The sequence below is a fragment of the Chiloscyllium plagiosum genome, unplaced genomic scaffold, assembly GCF_037043375.1.
Source record: "Chiloscyllium plagiosum isolate Xiang-an unplaced genomic scaffold, Cpla_swu_hap1 HiC_scaffold_36, whole genome shotgun sequence".
NCBI classification, from domain to species: Eukaryota; Metazoa; Chordata; class Chondrichthyes; order Orectolobiformes; family Hemiscylliidae; genus Chiloscyllium; species Chiloscyllium plagiosum.
This window is the reverse complement of record NW_028270174.1, coordinates 54,127,722-54,147,635: the sequence shown is the minus strand read 5'-3', so window position 1 is coordinate 54,147,635 and position 19,914 is coordinate 54,127,722. Positions and strand designations below refer to the sequence as shown.

Below are 19,914 nucleotides of genomic sequence, written 5' to 3'. Positions count from 1 at the left end.
CAGGCTTCGCCACAAGTTAAAGATCAAAACTGGCCTTGCCCCGTCCAGAAGGTATTAGGCAAGACTGTCCGAAAGTTGATTCGTGGAGGCTATTTGGAAGTAAAGGAACGTCGGGCAAGTGGGACTCTTTCAAAAGAGAGATTAATTAATATTTCAGGGCCAGCATATTCCTGTTAGTGTGAAGGACAATGCTGACACAAGTGGGATACACTGGATGACTGGGGATATGGAGGTTCTGGTCAAGACAAAAGGGGGCACATGTCCTATGTAGCCAGCTGGATTAAGTCAATCCCTTGAAGAACATTGTGGGTGTAGTAATACTCTTAAGAGGGAAACCATGAGGGCCTAAAGGGGAACTGACAGAGCTTTGGCAGATAAGGTTCAGGAAAATCCAGAGAGATTCTAAAAGTATATTAACAACAGAAGATTAACTCGAGACAGAATGTGACCCCTTAAAGTCATCTATGTGTGAACCCACAGGAAATGGGTGAGATCCAAAACAAATACTTCATGTCAGAACTTACTGCGGAAAACACAGTGGGGAAGCAGGGAAATGAACAGTGATATTTTCAAACGAGTCCACATTGGAGAACAGGAGGTGCTGAAGGTTTTCAAACACATTAAAATTAGACAACTCCCTGGGAACCAATCAAGTATATCCCAGGACATTGGGATAAGTTAGGGAAGAAACTTACAATGATATTTCTATCACTGGTGAGCTGGGAGCCTGGAGGTTGCCTAATGTTGTGCCAGCATTTAGGAAAGGCTGCGACGGAAAGCCAGGGACATAAACACCAATTAGCTTGACGTCGGTGGTGCAAATGTTGTTGGAAGCAATTCCGCAGGACAGGACTTGCATGCATGTGGAAAGGCAACGCTTGATTAGGGAGAGTCAGCACAAGTTTGTGCATACAAAGTCGTGTCTCTCAAATTTGATAGAGTTTGTTGAAGACATGACCAAGAAGATGGATGAAGGCAGAGCAGTAGACGTTGTCTATGCTGACTTCAGCAAGGCCTTAGCCAGGGTTTAGCCTGGTGCAATGGTTAGTAAGGTTAGATCACATGGGATCAGGGAGAGCAAGACAAACGGACACAAAATGGGCTTGACAGTAGGAGACAGAGGATGATGGGAGAGGGTTGTTGTGCAGACTTGGGGCCTCTGACCAGCGGTGTGCCATAAGCATTGGTGCTGGGATCACCCATGTGCATTATTGACATAAACAAGAATATATAAATTATTGTTAGTAAGTTTGTGGATAGTAAAATAAATGTTATAGTGGGCAGTGAATACAGTTATCAAAGGTGCTCTTAACCAACTGAGCCAGTGGGTCAAGAAATGAAAGATGGAGAAAAATTCAGGTGTTGGATGTTGTTAAGATAAACCAGGGACGACAAACACAATTAATGGCAGAGCTCTGAACAGTGTTGTCAAACAGAGAGAGACCAAGGGATGCAGTTACATTGTTCCTTGGAAGTGGTGTCACAGGTGGACAGGATGGGGAAAGCAACATTTGGCACACTGGCCCTCGTGGGTCACAGCATTGAGTACATGAGTTGGTACATCATGATACGGCTGTTTCAGACATTGCTGGGACACCAGTTGGGGTACTGTGTAGAATTGTGATCCTCCTGCTTTAGGAAGCATATTCTGAAACTGTAAATGGAGCAAAGATTGATGAAGGTGTTACTGATACTGGAGCGTTTGACAGAAACAGAGAGGCTGGATAAGCTGGAAAGCAACATGGGTGGAATGAGATAGATTTGGCAGATAAGGTTAAGGAGAATCCAAAGAGATTCTACAGAATACAAGTACAAAAAAGCTACTAGAGAGACAATAGGGCCCCTCAAAGATCAATAAGGCCATCCATGTGTGGAACCACAGGAGATGGGCGCGACCCAAAATGAATATTTCATGTCAGAATGTACCGTGGACAAAGGAAACAAAAGGAAATAAATAGTGATGTCTTGAAAGGCGTCCCCATTACAGAAGAGGTGGTGCTGGAGGTCTTAGCACACAAAGGTAGAGAAAGCCCTAGGTCCTGAATAAGTGTATCCCAGAACATTGTGGCAAAGTCGCAGTGGGGACTGTGGCAGAGATATTTGTATCATTATCCTTCATATTTCCATTGGGTGTAGGTGGCTGAGGGGTGACCTTATAAAGGTTTATAAAAACATGAGGGGTATACGTAGGGTGAATAGTGAAGGTCTCTACAGCAGGGTAGGGGAATCCATAACTAGAGAGCAAAAATATGAAGTGGGAGAGGAAATACTTAAAAGCGACCAGAGGAGCACATTTCCACACAGAGAATGGTGCACATATTGAATGAGTTGTGCTGAAATGGTAGAGAAAAGTACAATTACATCATGGGAAAGACATTTGGGCAGGTACATGAAGAAGGTTTGACGGGATCGGGACCAAACGCAGGCAAATGCGACTCGTTCAGGAACCGTGGTCAGCATGGACTAGTTGGATCGAAGGAACCGTTTCTGTTCTGCATGGCTCTTTCTCCAGTTATTGGAGGAGGAGACTACTGAGATAAGGCATGTTGTAGGCATTGAAGCAAGTTACAGAGATAGAGATGGTAGTCTGGAATGCAGTATATTTCAAATATGTGGAGGGACTATCGGGAAGGGAGAATGTTACAGGGACAGGAACTGTTATAGGAGTTAAAAATTATTGAAGACACTGGTCCACGAGACATGGTATATGTACAGGGTTGGAGGGGGAACACAGAACAGAAAGATCCCAGGCAGGATTCCCACGCACTCATGGGAAGCCTGCTTTCCCCTCTGTTATACTGATGTTCACTAAGACATCACAGCCTGGATGGATAACTGTGACACTCCGATGCTGTCTCAGTACAACAAAATTTACAGTAGGGGTGGTGATTGTCCTGGGGTGTGTCTGTACTGTGCTCCCCCTCCAGAACTGTATCTAAGTCATGTCTTGTTAGCCGATGTTTGGAGCCCTCTCATTGCTCTCTGCTCTATGCACTGTGAGTGATCTTGCCTCACTGCAGGATTTATTGAAGGCTCCAGATCTCCCTGCACTTTGTCTCTCTGGCTGACCAACCATCTCAATGGGATGATGGACGAGATACCCAGCAGTTGGGAAGTCTATTTTTCCTGATTACCTGTAGGAGACAGAGAAATAGGCAGGATGGGAAATTAGATTGATGTAGTGAGGATTACACGTGGAGAATGGCACTGAGTCCCACAGAGATCTGGAAAATTCCAGTCTCCATTCCTGGCCTGTGCTGTTGTGTCTGTCTGGACTGGAGAATTCTGTTGGCTCAGGATCTGGAGTAGCTGTAAGAGTGAGAGACACTGACAGAGGCAGAAATTGGACCCCCACAATGAGGAATACCACATGGAGAGATACTGATTGATATCACTAGAGTGCAGAAGGTATCAGGATTAAACAATCATGAAGGAAAAACAGGTTTAGCTCCATGATGCACTGGTATCAGTGTTCAGGGATGACTAGCTTGTGAGCAAGCGAAGTGATGGCCTAGTGGGGTTATTGCTAGAGCATGTATCCAAAACCTCAGCTAATGTTCAGGGGAGGCAGGTTTGAACCTCACCAGCTGAAATGGTGGAATTTGAAATAAATTATTTTAAAAGTAGTAATTGACAATCAATACATACCATTACTGATGTACAATAAATTCAAACACTTCTCCTTTCGAGATGGACATCTGCCCATCCTCACGTAGTCTGCACGACGTACCCACAGCAAAGTGTTTGCCTCTTAATTACCCTCTGAAATGGACAAGCAAGTTAATCAGCTTTAGTGCAGCTAGGACTGGGCAAGAAAGGCTGGTCAGCCAGAGACACCCACATCGCATACCAGATTTTTTTTAAAAATCCATTTGGATGGTCCCACTGGAACCATGCAGGGAGCACTGTCCTGGCCAATCATGTCAGTATGTTTATGGACAGGGCTTTAAACTGACAGAGATTATGCAGGGACAGGGTTCAGGTGAAAGGAGCTTTCCAAATCCAAAGAGAAAAGGTGACGCATTGGAACAGCATGGGGATGTGGCTGAAGACAAGCAGAAAGGAACAGGAAGGGACAGAGTTTAATTAAATCTGTACATCAGTGAATCGATTTGTGACAGGAAATTGTGGGAAAGAGTAAATGATGTTTTTTATTGAATGGACAAATTGTCTGCGATAAGGTAGACTGATTTGTAACACAGAGATTTAGACACCAGGGACACGTGGTTATAGGGCGAATAAAAGTTGTAACATAAATATTCAATGGTTAACAACCTTGCGGAAAACCAGTCAAAATAGGCAACACGAACAATAATGGATAACAAATGTATTACAGAGAAAGCATTTGGTCTCAGATCATGAAGTAGAGTCAGTCTGAATGTAATTCTGGCTGCTAATTGCCAAGGACACAGCAGCAGAACAGTTTTAGCCACCGAACAGCATTGCATTGCTTATCACTGCAATATGCAGGAACTCATTGGAATTTTTAATAAGAGCATTGTGATAATTCAGTGCAACTTCAATATTCATATAACCTTGACAATCACACTGACAAGAGTGATATTCGAAGAGGAGATTGTAGAATTTTATTAAGTGTTTCTTTGAATAATACATTGTGCAACTGGCTAGGGACATAACTATCTCAGAGCGACCGTTGTGTCATGAAACGTAGTGAATGAGTAATGTTACCTGGGGAGATCCTCTGGGAAATTGTGAGAAAGTGCAGTTTAAAGAAATATAAAGTTTTAAAGTGAATCACAAATAGGACAAGATACAACTAGAAACAAAAACAACCAATTACATGAGTTTGAGAGGAGAACTGACCAAGGTAAACAGGCTAAACAGACTGAAATATTTGCCTGTACATGAACAGTGGAAAACATTTGAAGGAACAGTGTAAAAAACACTCAACAAAAGGACATCCTATTGAAAGAGAAAATCCTCAGCAAGAAATTCCCACCAGTCCCTCACTCAGGACAATATTAGATTATGAGGCTTACAAGATCACTACAAAGTACTTAAAATCCTGAAAGCAGAGAGAGTTTAACCAGTAAGTGTTAAAGGTATTGCAAAGGGGCTGCTAACATGAGGAGAGCAGTGGGAAGGGGAATCATTGTCAGGAGCTAATTACACTACAGGAACAGGGAGAAATGAAGTTGCTGAAGGTGGTGAGAGTGTTACAGAGAGTGGTCATGGCCTGAACGGTGTTGCAAAGCCAGTATGGATTGCTGCAGCTGGAGAGGTTTGCAGAGGTAGTGAGGAGCATATACATTTTTATTTATTTATTCATGGGATGAGGGTGTCATTGATTAGACCAGAATTCTTTGCCCCACAGCTAATTGTCCAGAGGGCAGTTAAGAGGCAGTCATATTGCTGTGGACTGGATTCACATGTCAGCCAGACCAGGTTAAAATGTCAGATGTCCTTCCCTCAAGGAGGTAAGTGAACGAGAGGAGTTCTTTAGACTGATCAACAATGCTTTTATAGTGGCCTCACCGATGTCTTGTACAGCCACAACATGACATCCCAACTCCTACTCTCAATGCTCTGCCCAGTAAAGGTAACCACCCCAAAGGCCTGCTTCAGCAGCCTGTCTACCTGTGACACCACTTTCAAAGAACTGTGTACCTGCATCCCTGGGTCTCTGACTGACAACACTATGCAGGGTCCGAGCATTAACTGTACAAGTCCCACCCTGGTTTGTTTCACCAAAATGGAACACTTCACATTTATCTAATTAAACTCCATCTGCTATTCTTCACCCACTATCCCAGCAGTACTGTTCATCCTGTTGAATCAGATAACCTCCTTCACTGTCCACTTTACCACCAATTTCAGTACCACCCAAAAAAACTTACCAGGAAACCAATACTCCCATCCAAACCATTTATCCAAATTACAACAACTCTGCAGCCACTGCACCGCTGGTCCTATATCTCCAGTCAGAAAAACAACATGTCTGCCACCGCCTTCTGCCTCCTACCATCAAGCCAATTTTGTATCTAGTTGACTAGCTCCTCCTGAATGCCATATCCTTTTACATGGACCTGAGCTTATTACTCAGTTTACCATACGGGACGTAGAACACAGAACAGTACAGCACAAGACCCCTAAGCCATGATGCCATGCCAACTTTCATCCTGCGGTAAGATCAAACTAACCTACAAAACCTTCATTTTACTGCCATCCATGTGTCTATCCAAGAGTGTATTAAATGTCCCGAATGTATCTGACTCTCCTACCATGCTGGCAGGGCATTCCACCCACCTCACAGCTTTTTTGTAAAGAGTCTATCTCTCCTTAACCATCCATCAATCACCTTAAAATTATGCCTGCTCATAATAGGCATTAATGCTATGGTATAAAGAAGTGTCTCACTATCCACTCTCTCTCTGCCTCACATCATGTTGTTCACCTCTACCAAGTCGCCCCTCACCCTTCTTCACTCTAATGAGAAAAGCCTTACCTCCCTCAAACTTTCTTCATAAGACATGCCCTCCAGCACAGGCATCATCCTGGTAAATCTCCAATTTACCCTCCCTAAAGCTTCCACTGCCTTCCTGTAATGAGGGGACCAGAACTGAACACAATATTCCAAGTGGGGTCTAACCAGGGCTCTATCGATCTGAAGCATAACCTTACAGCTTTAAAACTCAATCGCCCAGCTAATAAAAGCCAACACAACATATTCCTTCTTAACAACCCTGTAAGCTTGGGTGGCAACTTTGAGGGATCGATAGACGTGGAACCCAAGATCCCTCTGTTCCACAACACAACCAAATATTCTGCATTTAACCCATTCAAGTTTGACCTTCCACAATGAATCACTTCACAATTTTCCAGATTGAACTCCATCTACCACTTCTCAGTCCAGCTCTGCATCCTGTCAATATCCTGCTGCAACCAACAACAGACCTCCACACTATCCACCACTCTTCCACACCCACATCCAAGTCATTTTTTAAAAAAAAATCATAAAAAGCAGAGGTCCTGGAACCGGTCCCTGCAGAATACCACTGGTCACCGAGCTCCAGGCTGAATGCTTCCCATCTATCATCCCTCTCTGTCTTCTATGAGCCAGGAATTCTGTATCCAGACAATTTTCCTGTATCCCATGCCTCTGTACTTTGTGAATGAGCCATAAATGTATTTTATCACATTCTCAAAGGATTCAATAAGATTTGTGAGGCACGATCTGGCCCTACCAAAGCCATGCTGACTATCTCTAATCAAACTATGGTTTTCCAAGGAGTCATAAATCCTGTCTCTCATAGTCCTCTCCAATAATCTGCACACCACAGACATAAGAACAAGAGGTTTGTAATAACCAGGATTATCCCCATTCCATTTCTTGAACAAGGGAGTAACATTTGACACCCTCCAATCATCTGGTACGACTCCGGTGGACAGTAAGGCTGCAAAGGTCATCGCCAAAGGCACAGCAATCCCGTCTCTTGATTTCTGCAGTAACTTTGGGTACATCCTATCTGGTATATACCTATCCTTATGTTTAGAAAATATACAGCACATCCTCCTTCTTAACATCAACCTGTTCACATATATCAGTCCTTTTCATGCTGTCCTCACAAATGACAAGGTCCCTCTCAGTAGTGAATCCTGAAGCACAGTATGCATTAAGGACCTCCACTACCTCCTGTAGCTCCAGGCCCAAGTTCCCTCCACTATCCCTGACCGGCCCTACCCCCACTCTGGCCATCCTCTTGTTCCTCACATAAGTGGAGAATGCCTTATGGTTTTCCTTAATCCTTCCCAACAAAGCTTTTTCATGCCCCCTTCGGGCAGTCCTAAGCCCATTCTTCAGTTCCTTCCTGGCTACCTTCAGAGTCCCCAGAGTGTGGAAACAGGCCATTTGGCCCAACAACTCTATACTGACCCTCTGATGAACATCCCACCCAAAACCATTCCCACACCCTATTTCTCTCCATGTACCTTAACTAACGTGTCAATACTACACATCCCTGAACACTGTGGGTAATTTAGTATGGCTGATTTGGGCTGTGGGTGGAAACTGGAGCACCTGGGGGAACCCCACGCAGACACGGGGAGAATGTACAAACTCCACACGGACAGTCGCTCGGGGCTGGAATTGAAATCGGGTCCCGGGTGCTATAAGGCAGCCGTGCGAACCACTCAGGCATTGTGCTGCCCCCATATAACCCTATAGAGGTCTAATGATCCTTGCGTCCTCAACCTTATGTCAACTTCCTTCTTCCTCTTGACTAGATGTTCTACACGTTGGAACCTTGTCAAATGCTTTGTTGAAGTCCATGTGGACAATGTTGACTCTCTGCCTTCATCCATCTCTTGGCCACCTCCTCGAAGAGTCAATCCAGTTTGTGAAATACGGTTTCCCACTCACAAATCCATGCTGACTATCTCTAATCAGCCCTTGCCTTTCCAAATATGCGTAGCTCCTTTCTCTCAGAATCTCCACCAACAACTTCCCCATGACTGGGCTCACTCCTGGCTTTTCCCTGCAGCCCTTAAGTGATGGAACAGCATTAGCCACCCTCCAGTCTTCCGAAAACTCACTGTGTCTGTTGATAATATAAATATCTCTGTTAGAGACACTGCAATCTCTTCACTAACTTCCCATAATATTCGAGGATAAACCTAATGAGCTACTGAGGATTGATCTACCTTTATTTGTTTTAAGATTCCAGCACTTTCTCTTCTCTGTTGAGGATTCTTTCCAAGACATCACTATTTATTTCTCCAAGCTCCCGATCTTCCATGTCTTTCTACACAGTAAATTCAGACAAGTTTTTTTTTGTTTAAGATCTCACTCATCTCTTCTGGTTCAACACATAGGCGACCTTATTGATATTGAAAGGGCCCTATTCTCTTCCTAGTTATTCTTAAGCCCTGACTGAAACTTGCATAAAGGCTTCTGAAAATTCAAATAGTACATTTCCCCCATACCACCACCCACCACACCCTTATCTATTCTGCCATTCATATTCACACCAACAAATAAAATCCAACAAGCTCAAAAACACATTCTCCTTTAGAAAATGTGTTTCTAAGGGTCCAGTTATTTTTTATTGATAGATCCTTTCTCACTCATTTCAGCACGCTCCTCACTTACTGTCAGGCTAACACTATTTGGTTTCAGACTGACAGCAGAAAGGGTTGTGCGAGTTCTTGTTTATCAATCTGAAAAAGGTAACTTACAGAGTCAGCAGGTCATAGAGAAGGCAAATCAAATGTTGCCACTTATTAAAAAAGGGAATGGAGTCTAAAAATAGGAAGGTCTTGCTAAAACTATGCAAGATACAAGTCAGACCACACCCAGAATACTATGAACAGTGTGAGTGCCCGAAGGAATGATATTCTTCTATTGGAGGCAGGTCAGAGAATGGTCGCTTGGCTGATCCTGGAAATGGATGAATTTTCCAATAAGAGGTGGATTAGACTGAGTTTCAACCCAACTGATGTTTAGAAAACATGACAGAAAAATGGAATGTAAGATTCAAGATTCGGAAGTGCTTTGATCAAGTAGATGCTGGGAAGTAGGAAATTAGAAAGTGCAGCACAGCAATAGGCCCTTCGGCCCACCATGGCTGTGCCGACCATGATGATATTCTCAACACATGCCATCTGCCCCGACATGGTCCATATCCCACTATTCTCTGCCTGTTCAATGATGTTATCGTAAACCATCTAGTACACAATCCAGGATGCTATCTAATACAGCACTGACACTTATTAGTTATCTAGTGGGGATGGAGACAACTGTCACACACAGTTACTGTACTACCCTTGCTGTAAGTATATTCAGTGTTCTGACTGTAACCACGTTTGCATTCCCACCACTGGTTGGTCCCTATAAAAGAATTCCGGCCAATGATTGTTGCTGCTTGTTTATTCCCAGCTCCATCCAATAGCCTCCAAATTTTGGATTTCAGTTCCACGTCGCAATTTCATTAAAGCATTAACCTCATCCTTTCTTCACACCTTGTTGGCTTTTAGCCTAGCCTGCCTCGATCCCAAGAAACCTTCAATATTTCCTTCCCAGCGATTATCATTCTGTTTTTACATGTCCAGAATGACAGTTCCATCATATCTGCTCACTGTCATTCCATCTGCCTTATGTTGAATGCAGGGAGTCATTCCTCAGTAGTGTGAGGTTGAACAGATGGTACAGGTTACAGAGATAGGGAGGCTTACAGGGGCTGGAGGATGTTAGAGTTAAACAGAGTTACATCTGGTCAAGAATGTCAGTGGGACAAAGGGGTTTGGGGATTGGAGGAATTTATACGGATAGATGGAGCTGGATTAGCTTCTGGAGATAGGGATAGGAATGGATATAGGGAGAGGCAGGTAGACTGTGAGGCACAGACAGGTGGTGTTTCAGAGAGAAGAGTATTGTGTGTACTAAGAGAGATATGGAAGGTTAGAGCAACTGAACACGTTCACAGATATAAGAAGGCTTCCAGGTTCAGGAAGGCTCCATCGATAGGAAGGCAATGGAGAATGCCAGGTTACTGGGTTGGAGACAGTAACACAGATGGGGAGGGTTGCACAAATTGGAAGAGGTTCCTGTGGTCAGGCGGGTTGGTGGAGACAGGGTGAAGTTTATATAGATTAAGATTGAAGGTTTGGAGAACGATAAGGAAGTTACGAAATTTTTCGCAGAAAAGGGAAGGGTTGTAGGAGCTGGAGAAGTTTACCCAGATAGGGACGGATGGAGAGGTTAAAGGCAAATACATTGACATAGAGAGTGGTGTTGTTAGGAGGGGCTTACATGGACAGACAGGACTGTGAGGTTTACAGAGATGAAGGAATTTAGTATCCACTGGAGAAGTTTAGGGATTAGGGTGTTAGGGATTGGAGAACCTGACAGAAACAGAGAGCATTGTGTGGACTAGAAGAGCTTCCAAACAGAGGAAGGATTATCGGGACTGGAGGATATTACAGAGATCACTACTACAACATGGGCCAGGATTGATGCTTGGGGCTTCTGTGCTGTCTCGGTGAGGACCAGTACAGCAAAGGTGAATGCAGGACCCTGACAAGATGGTGGGAATGAAGCCTAGAATGTTGCTGTTCCTTGCCCAGCTCTGTATCTTTGTCCTGTCTTCCGGGTCTGAATACAGAAGGCCACAAACTCCTCCCTGTGCTGTTTACTGTGAGTGATCTTACCGACTGCAGGATTTAGTGAAAGCTCCAGACCTCCCTGTCCATCTCTCTCTGGCTGACCAAGCATCTTCAACGAGGTGATGGATGAGAGAGGAGTTAGCAACATCCTGATTACCTGCATGAGAGAGAAATAGACAAAATGGAACATTAGACTGATGCAGTGAAGATAACTCATGTAGAGTCCAGCAGAGGTCACGAAAATCCCAGTCTCTGTCCCTGGTCTGTGCTATTGCTGATCAGAGGATTATTTTGGATCAGGATCTCAGACCAGCTGCAAGAGTGAGAGGAGCTGACAGAGGCAGCAATTAGACCCACACAGTGAGGGATATCACATGGAGCGATAATAAGCGATATCACCAGAGTGCAGGAAGGTGTCAGGATCAAACAATGGTCATGGTGAAAGGGTTTCGATTCATGGTGCACGGGGATCAGTACTCAGTGACGGGTGAACTACGAGTGGGACAGGTGATAACCTCAGGTTATTCTCACCCGACTGTTCATCCAGAATTTAATGCCGATGTCAACTACACCAATCTAACTGCTTAATATCCTTTAAGGAAGGAAATCGGTTATCGACAGCAGGTCTGGCCTACATGTGACTCCAGACGCAGAGCAAGGAGGTTTAATCTCAACTGTCCCCTGAAGTGACCTGGCAAGCAACTCAGCTCAAGGGCAGCTCGTGGGGTGGGCATGAAATGCTGGCCAGAAAGAGACAGCAACATCCCACGATGGAATTAAAACAACCGTGCTGGGAGCAGTGTCCTGGCCAATCATGTCGGTAGGTTTATGGACAGGACTTTAAACTGACAGAGAGGATGCAGATACAAGGTTCAGGTGAAAGGAGCTTTCCAAATCCAAAGAGAAATGGTGAAGCATCGGAACAGCATGGGAATGTGACTGAAGACAAGCAGAAAGGTACAGGAAGAGACAGAGTTTAACTATAACTGTACATCCGTGAATTAGGCTGTGACAGGAAATTGTGGGAAAAATTCAATTACAATGTTCTTTCTTTGGAATGGACAAAGTACCTGTCATAAGGTAATAGACATGTGACACAGATTAAATAATATTCGGTCACCAGAAAGGTGTGGGTTACAGGAGAAACAAAAGGTGGAACATGAATATTCTATGGTCCACCTCCTTGCGGGGTCTCAGGGAGTGCAGGATGGGTAACCCTGACAGTAATGGGTAACAAAGGCATTACAGAGAAAGCATTTGACATCAGATGATGCAGCTGAATCAGCCTGAATGCAGATTCTGGGTAACATGTGTCAAAAACACAAGAACAGTTTTGAGGCTGCCTAACAATATTTCATTGCTCAACACTGTTACACATTCCAATGAATTCCTGTGTAATGCAAAGGCAATGTGATAATTTTGGGAGACTTCAATGTTTGTCAAAAATGATATTCTCCGAACTCCTCTCCGAATGTTTTTGTCAGTGTTTCTTTGAATAACACATTGTGCAAATGGCCAGGGATATGATTATCTCAGATCGACCATTGGGTGATGAAGCTGAGTGAAGGAGTAATGTCACACTGAGATATCCTCTGGGAAATTGTAGTATAGTGGAATTCAAAGGGCTGATGGATTTTTAAAGTGACCATAAAGCACACCCGACAATCACAACCAAAGCCATTTACATGTATTTGAGAGGAAAACTGACCAAGGTAAACAGGGGAAATAGTGAAGTGTATGACTGGAAATGGACAGTGGAAAACATTCACAGTCATGGATGTGTACAGCACAGAATCAGAGCCTTCAGTGTCCAACTCGTTCATGCCACCCATGTATCCTAAGATAATCTCGTCTTATTTGCCAACACTTGGCCCTAATCCCTCTCAACCCTTCCTGTTCGTACACCCATCCAGATGCCTTTTAAATGCAGTTATTGTACCAGTCTCCACCACTTCCTCTAGCAGTTCATTCCATACACACATCACCCTCTGCCTGAAAACGTTGTCCCTTAGGTTCCTTTTATATCTTTCCCCTCTCACCCTGAAGCTAGGCTGTCCGGTTCTGGGCTCCACTACCTCAGGGAAAAGACCTTTTCTGTTAAACCTATCCATGCTTCTCATGAGTTTATAAATCTCTGTATGGTCACCCATCAGCCTCAAATACCCCAGCCCATTTAACCTCTCCCTATAGCACAAATCTTCCAATCCTGGCAACATCCTTGCAAATCTTTTCTGAAACCATTAAATTTACAAAAAATCCTTCCGATAGGAAGGAGACAAGTATTGCACGCAATATTCCAAAAGTGACTTATCCAATATCCTGTGCAGCCAGAACATGACCTCCCAACTCCTCTAGTCAATGCTCTGATCAGTAAACGCAAACATACCAAACACCTTCTTCACTATCCTATCTACCTGCGACTCTACTTTCAAGGAGCTATGAATCTGCACTCCAAAGTTTCTTTGTTCAGCAACACTCTCTAGGAACATACCATTAAGTGAGTAAGTCCTGCTGAGATTTGCTTTCCCAAAATGCAGCACCTCACATTTATCTAAATTAAACTTCATCTGCCACAGTTCAGCCCATTGGCCCATCTGATCCAGATCCCGTTGTAATCTGAGGTAACATTCTTTGCTATCCACAACACCTCCAATTTTGGTGTCATCTATAAACTTACTAATTACACCTTGTATGTTCACATCCAAAACATTTATATAAATAACAAAAATAGTGGATCCACCACTGATCCTGGTGTCACAGACCTCCAGTCTGAAAAAAAACCCTGCACCACCACCCTCTTCTTCTACCTTTGAGCCAGTTCTGTATCCAAATGGCTGGTTTTCCCTGTATTCCATGACATTTAACCTTGCTCACCAACCTCCCATGTGGAAACTTTTCGAACACCTTACTGAAGTCCATACCGCTCACATTGACTGCTATGCTTTCATCAATCCTTTTTGTTACTTTTCCAAAAACCTCAATCAATTTCTTGAGACATGATTTCCCACGCACAAAGCAATGCTGACTATCCCTAATTCGACACTGCCTTTCCAAATACATACAATCCTTGTCCCTCATGATTCCCTCCTTCAATGTGCCCACCACTGACGTCAGGCGAACCGGTCTGTCATTCCCTGGCTTTTCCTTACCATCTTGCTTACATAGTGGCACCACATTAGCCAACCTCCAGTCTTCTGGTAGCTCACCTGGGACTATCGATGATAAAAATATTTCAGCACGGGACCCAGCAATCACTTCCCTAGCTTCCCACAGAGTTCTAGAGTACACCTGGTCAGGTCCTGGCAAGGTCCTAGGGAGTGTTCCTGAATCAAGAAACCTCAGACTGCAGGTTCATAGCTCTTCGAAAAGTAGAGTCGCAGGTAGATAGGATAGCGAGGAAGGCATTTGATATGCATTCCTTTATTGGTCAGAGTTCTGAGTACAGGAGTTGGGAGGTCATGTTGCGGCTGTACTGGACATTGGTTAGGCCACTGTTGGAATATTGCATGCAATTCTGATCTCGTTCCTATCAGCAAGATGTTGAGAAAGAGTTCAGAAAAAGATTTACAAGGATGTTGCCAGGGTTGGAGGATTTGAGTTATAGGGAGAGACTGAAAAGACTGGGGCTGGTTTCCCCTGGAGTGTCAGAGGCTGAGCGGTGACCTTATAGAGGTTTACAAAATTATGAGGGGCATGAACAGGATAAATAGACAAAGTGTTTTCCCAAGGGTCGGGGAGTCCAGAACTAGAGGGTATGGGTTCAGGGTGAGAAGGGAAAGATATAAAAGAGACCTAAGCGGCAACTTTTTCACACAGAGGGTGATATGGGCATGGAATGAGCTGCCAGAGGACATGGTGGAGGCTGGTACATTTGCAACATTTAAGAGGCATTTGGATGGATATATGAATAGGAAGGGTTTGGAGGGATATGGGCCGGGTGCTAGCAGGTGGGACTAGGTTCGGTAGGGATATCTGGTTGGCATAAACGGGTTGGACCGAATGGTCTTTTTCCAGGCTGTACATCTCTATGATTCTATGACCTGATAAGGTCCTGGGGATTTATCCACAAGACATCCAGCACCTCTTCCTTTGTAATATGGACATTTTGCAAGTTGACACCATCTATGTCCCTACATTCTACATCTTCCATGTCCTCCTCACAGTAAACACGGATGTAAAACACTTGTTAGTATCTCCCCCATCTCCTGCAGCTCCACGTGCAGGCTGCCTTGCTGATCTTCAAGGGGCCCTATTCTCTCCCTCGTTACCATTTTGACCTTTATGTTTTTATCTCGTGCCCCCTTTTCACCCTCCTGATCTCCCGCTTTAGTACACTCCTACTGCCTTCATACTCTTCTCAGGATTCACACTCTCTCCTGAGATATGTTTACTCCCTTTTCTTCACTGAAACCTCAATTTCTCTCCATATCCAGTATTCCGTACACCTATCAGCTTTTCCTTTCACCCTAACAGGAATACTGTACACTGTCTCTGGACTGCCGTTTTCATTTTTAAAGGCTTCCCAATTCCCAATGATAAACGTTTCATTCTCTCAAAATGGCAATCCCCAATTCCTGCATCTCGCGAAACCATCTCGCTTGACAATAATGACAAAATAAAGAACTTTCCAAAGCTCTGGACAGGAACATAGATCTCGAGGTTACCAGATGCACGGAGAGTGATTTCTACCAGAGCAGCACCAGGTCAGTATCAGGCACAAAGACAGAATGGGCAAACAGATTCACATCTGAACTCACATCGCCCAGCCCGGGAACCTGAAGCTGTGCACAGCCATTCTGGACAGTTATGCAGACATCAGGAGTATTGCTGTGGCAAATAGAGGGTTCAGTAATTTTGAGGCAAGATACTAATAAAGGAGGTTATAGAGGTAAGGAGGAATGTCGGGACTTGAAGAAGTCCCAGTTTACGAGTGTTGGAGGATTGGAACAGGTTACCAAGATAGGGAAGGTTTAAGATTGAACGATTCCGCAGAAAACCTTTACAGGGAGGAATGAAGGATTCTTGACAGTGTGGAGGAACTGAAGAATCTTGGGGTCCACGTCCATTGATCCCTCAAAGCTGGTACTCAAGCTGATAGCCTTGTTCAGAAGGCATATGATGTGTTGGCTTTCATTAGCAGGGGGATTAAATTTATGAGCTATGAGGTTATGCTGCAGCTTTATCGAGCCCTGGTTAGACAATACTTGGTTCATTGCGTTCAACATCTTTTTGCCTCATTATCAGAAAGATGTGGAAGCTTTCGAGAGGGTGCAGAGGAGATTTATCAGGATGCTGCCTGGACTGGAGCGGAGATCTTACGAAGAATATTTGAGGGAGTTACGGCTTTTCTCATTGGAATGAAAAAGGATGAGAGGTGATTTCATAGAGGTGAATGAGATTATTTGAGGTTTGGATAGAGAGGATAACCACATCCTTTTCCCATTGTAAAAATGGAAATGATGAGGTGACATAAGTTGAAGGTGATTGGAGGAAGGTTTACAGGAGATGTCAGGGGTGGGTTCTTTACATATCGTGTAGCGGGTGCGTGGAATGCACTGCCAACAGTGGTAGCAGAGTCCAATAATTAGGGACATTTAAGCAATTCTTAGATAGGCAAACGGATGATAGTAAAATGTAGGGTCTGTAGCATAAAAGGTCAGCACAACATTGAGGCCGAAGGGCCTGGGCTGTGCTGTACTGTTCTACGTTCTAAATAGGAAGGGTCACAATGGCACAAACAGGTTTCAGAAAGCTGGAGAGGATGGGATCTAAATGAAGAGACACAAATAGGAAGGGTTGCTAGGATTATTGAGGGTAACAGACACAGCAATGATCTGATCTGGAGCAGACGACCCAGACTGGGATGGGTGTGAGGACGGGAGGTAGTTTCACAGGGAGTGAGGACCATAGAGCCACAAGAGGTTACAGAGCTATAGGGCCTGAAGGAGTTCATGGAGATGGGGAGGTTGGGAGGGATGAAGCAGTTTACAGGCACAAGGATGTTGGTAGGATGGGATGGTTGGAGACAGTTTCACAGATAAGGAAGTTTAAACCTCCTGCAGTTTAGTCAAAGTAGGAAGGTTTGTAGGGGAGGGTGGCATTTACACAGATAGAGGCGTAAGAGCTGGAGAAGGTTATGGAGATGAGTAGATGGATGGAGAGACTGGAAGAGCTTGCATTGACAGGGTGGGAGATAGCCACAGGAGGATGTTACACAGATAGTGAGTCTTTTCGGAACTGGATCAGGTGAGTAACAGGCATTGGAGTGAGTTCTACAGATCCTGACTGCAGCAGGGACCTGAGAGGATTGCAAGGTCTCCACAGATTGATCGTGTCTTTCGGACTGGAAAAAGATATGGATTAATTAAACACAATGTATGCAGTTTTCTTTTTCCTAAACAGAGCCTCAATATCCCTCAGCAGACAGGGATCCCTAAACCTGCCAGCTTTTCCATTCACCCTAACAGGGATATACCGGCCCTGGATTCTTGAGATCACACTTTTAAAACCCTCCCGTTTGCCAGTCATTCCTTTTCCTTCACACAGACTCACCCAATCGATGGTAATCATGATGTGGAGGAGCCGGTGTTGGACTGGGGTGGACAATGTTAAAAATCACAACACCAGCTTACAGTCCAACAGGTTTATTTGGAGGCACTGGGTTTCAGAGCACTGCTTCATCAGGTGGTTGTGGAGCACAGTCGTACGGCACAGAATTTATAGCAACAGGATAGCAGTGTCATGGAATGTAATATCAAACACATTTAGTTTCTACCTTTCACCTTTTAGGATTATCACCTGCTCTTCGAAAGCTAGTGCTTTGAAATAAACCTATTGGACTATAACCTAGTGTTCTGTGATTTTTAATTCACCCAATCCTGCCTAATGGCCCCAAACTGGCCCTGCTCCAGTTTCCTCTGGGGACCTGTCTGATCCTTTTCCATAACTCTGTTCTAACAAAGACAGCTGTGACCACTGGACCCGAAGTGCTCTTTGACTGACACTTCAGTCACTTTCCAGACCTCGTTTTCTGAGGGGAGGTCCAGTGCTGCTCCCGTCTGAGTAGAGTTAGGCCTTGTTAGAGTTACATCTTGGTTTAGGAAAATTTCTTGGACACATTTGACAAATTGCACTCCGTATGGGCCTTTTACTCTGTGGGTGGCCCAGTGGAAGGGGAAGTTAACATCTCCAACCAATACTACTCTATTATTTCTATAGGTACCTGCACTCTCTCTACACATCTGTTCCTCTCGTATCCGCTGGCTCTTTGCGAATCTGGAACACTGTCACAAGAGAGTCCATCCCCTTTTAGTTTCTAACTTCTAACCATATGACCTCATTTGATGATCCCTTAAGAATATCCTTTCTAAGCACTGTTGTTCTGCCCTCCATTATCAAAAGTGCAACTCTCCCATCTCACTCACTCTGTCAGAGCTGTAGCTTCTGTATCCTGGAACAGTGAGCTGCCAGTCCTGCCCTTCTCTCAGCCATGTTTCTGTTATGGCTATAATATCCAGTCCCCAGAGCCAATCCATGCTCTGAGATCGTCTGCCTTACCAGTCAGGCCCCTTGTGTTGAAATAAATGCAGGTTAAACCAGTAGTCTTTTCCCTCCCTTGACTGTGCCCCAGGATATCCAGAATAGGAAACTTGTTCTCGGTGGCTGACGTATTTTTCCCCTGACTGGCCGATGGTACCTCTCTTACTCAGAGTCCCTGCCAACCGAGTTTAAACCTCCCCAGGTAACACTAACAAATCTCCCTCGCAGTGATCCTGGTGCCCCTCTGTTTTAAGTCAAACCTGCTCCCCCTTGTACAGGTCACCTCGACCCCAGAAGAGATCTCAACGATCCAAACATTACCCCATCCCCCAGTTCCTCAGCCACACATCTATCTAGCCTATCTTTCTATTTCAGTCCTTAATGGGACAGGTGGCACTAGGAATAATCTGTAGATCACTTCCCTCGAGGTCTTCCTTTTAAACCTCTCACCTAACTCCTGATACTCATTTCACAGGACCCCATCCCATTGTCTACCACATGATGTGCACAATGACCAATGGCTACTAACCCTCCCCTTCAGAATGTGCATTATCCACACAGAGACCTTCTTGACCCTGGTACCCGGAAGGCAGGACACTATCCTGGGATGTCTTCTGCAGCCAAAGAATATACTATCTGCCCCCCTCACAGCGGAGTCTCCTATCAGCATCACGATCATTAGAGAGGATCTGGCAAACATGGACTGGGAGGACTATCTGCAGTTGGGTCGATATTTGGAAAGTGGGAGTATGTTGAAGTAATACAGTGAGAATTCAGGGCCAGTGTGTTCCTGACGAGGGAATAGTAAAGGCAGAAAGTCTAGTGAATACTGATCAAGCGATATCGTGAGATTGATAAAGAAAATACAGTGTAATAAAACCAGGCGAAGCCATCCAAAGGTTTAGGGACTGCAAGGGGGTCTTTAGAAATGAGGGGAAAACAATGACCATAAAATATCCTTGTCAGATACTATAAAGGAAATGCCACAAGGTATTTTATCAGTATAGTTAGAATAAGAGGATTACTGGGGAAAGAGTGAGGCCTGATAGAAACCAAAGGGACAATCCCTGCATGGAGCCAGAGGAAGTAGGTGAGGTCTTCAATGAATACTTCCCATCTGTATTCACACAGGAGAAAGACTTTGTAACCAGGGATTTCAGTGGGATGGTGAGGCTCTAGAACATATTAAGATTGATAAAGGGGAGATATTAAATGTTTTCACAGGCATAAAGCTGGAGAAATCCCCAGTGCCCA

At 44.4% G+C, this 19,914-nt stretch overlaps 1 long non-coding RNA gene across 1 annotated transcript in view; it reads right to left on the bottom strand.

Moving 5' to 3' along the window:
• Positions 1-19,914, bottom strand: part of LOC148139959 (uncharacterized) — a 65,191-nt gene that overhangs the window by 11,560 nt on the left and 33,717 nt on the right. Inside the window, exon 3 of the long non-coding RNA XR_015753258.1 lies at positions 11,167-11,278. This is a non-coding gene — a long non-coding RNA (uncharacterized LOC148139959). The remainder of the gene's footprint in view (positions 1-11,166; positions 11,279-19,914) is intronic.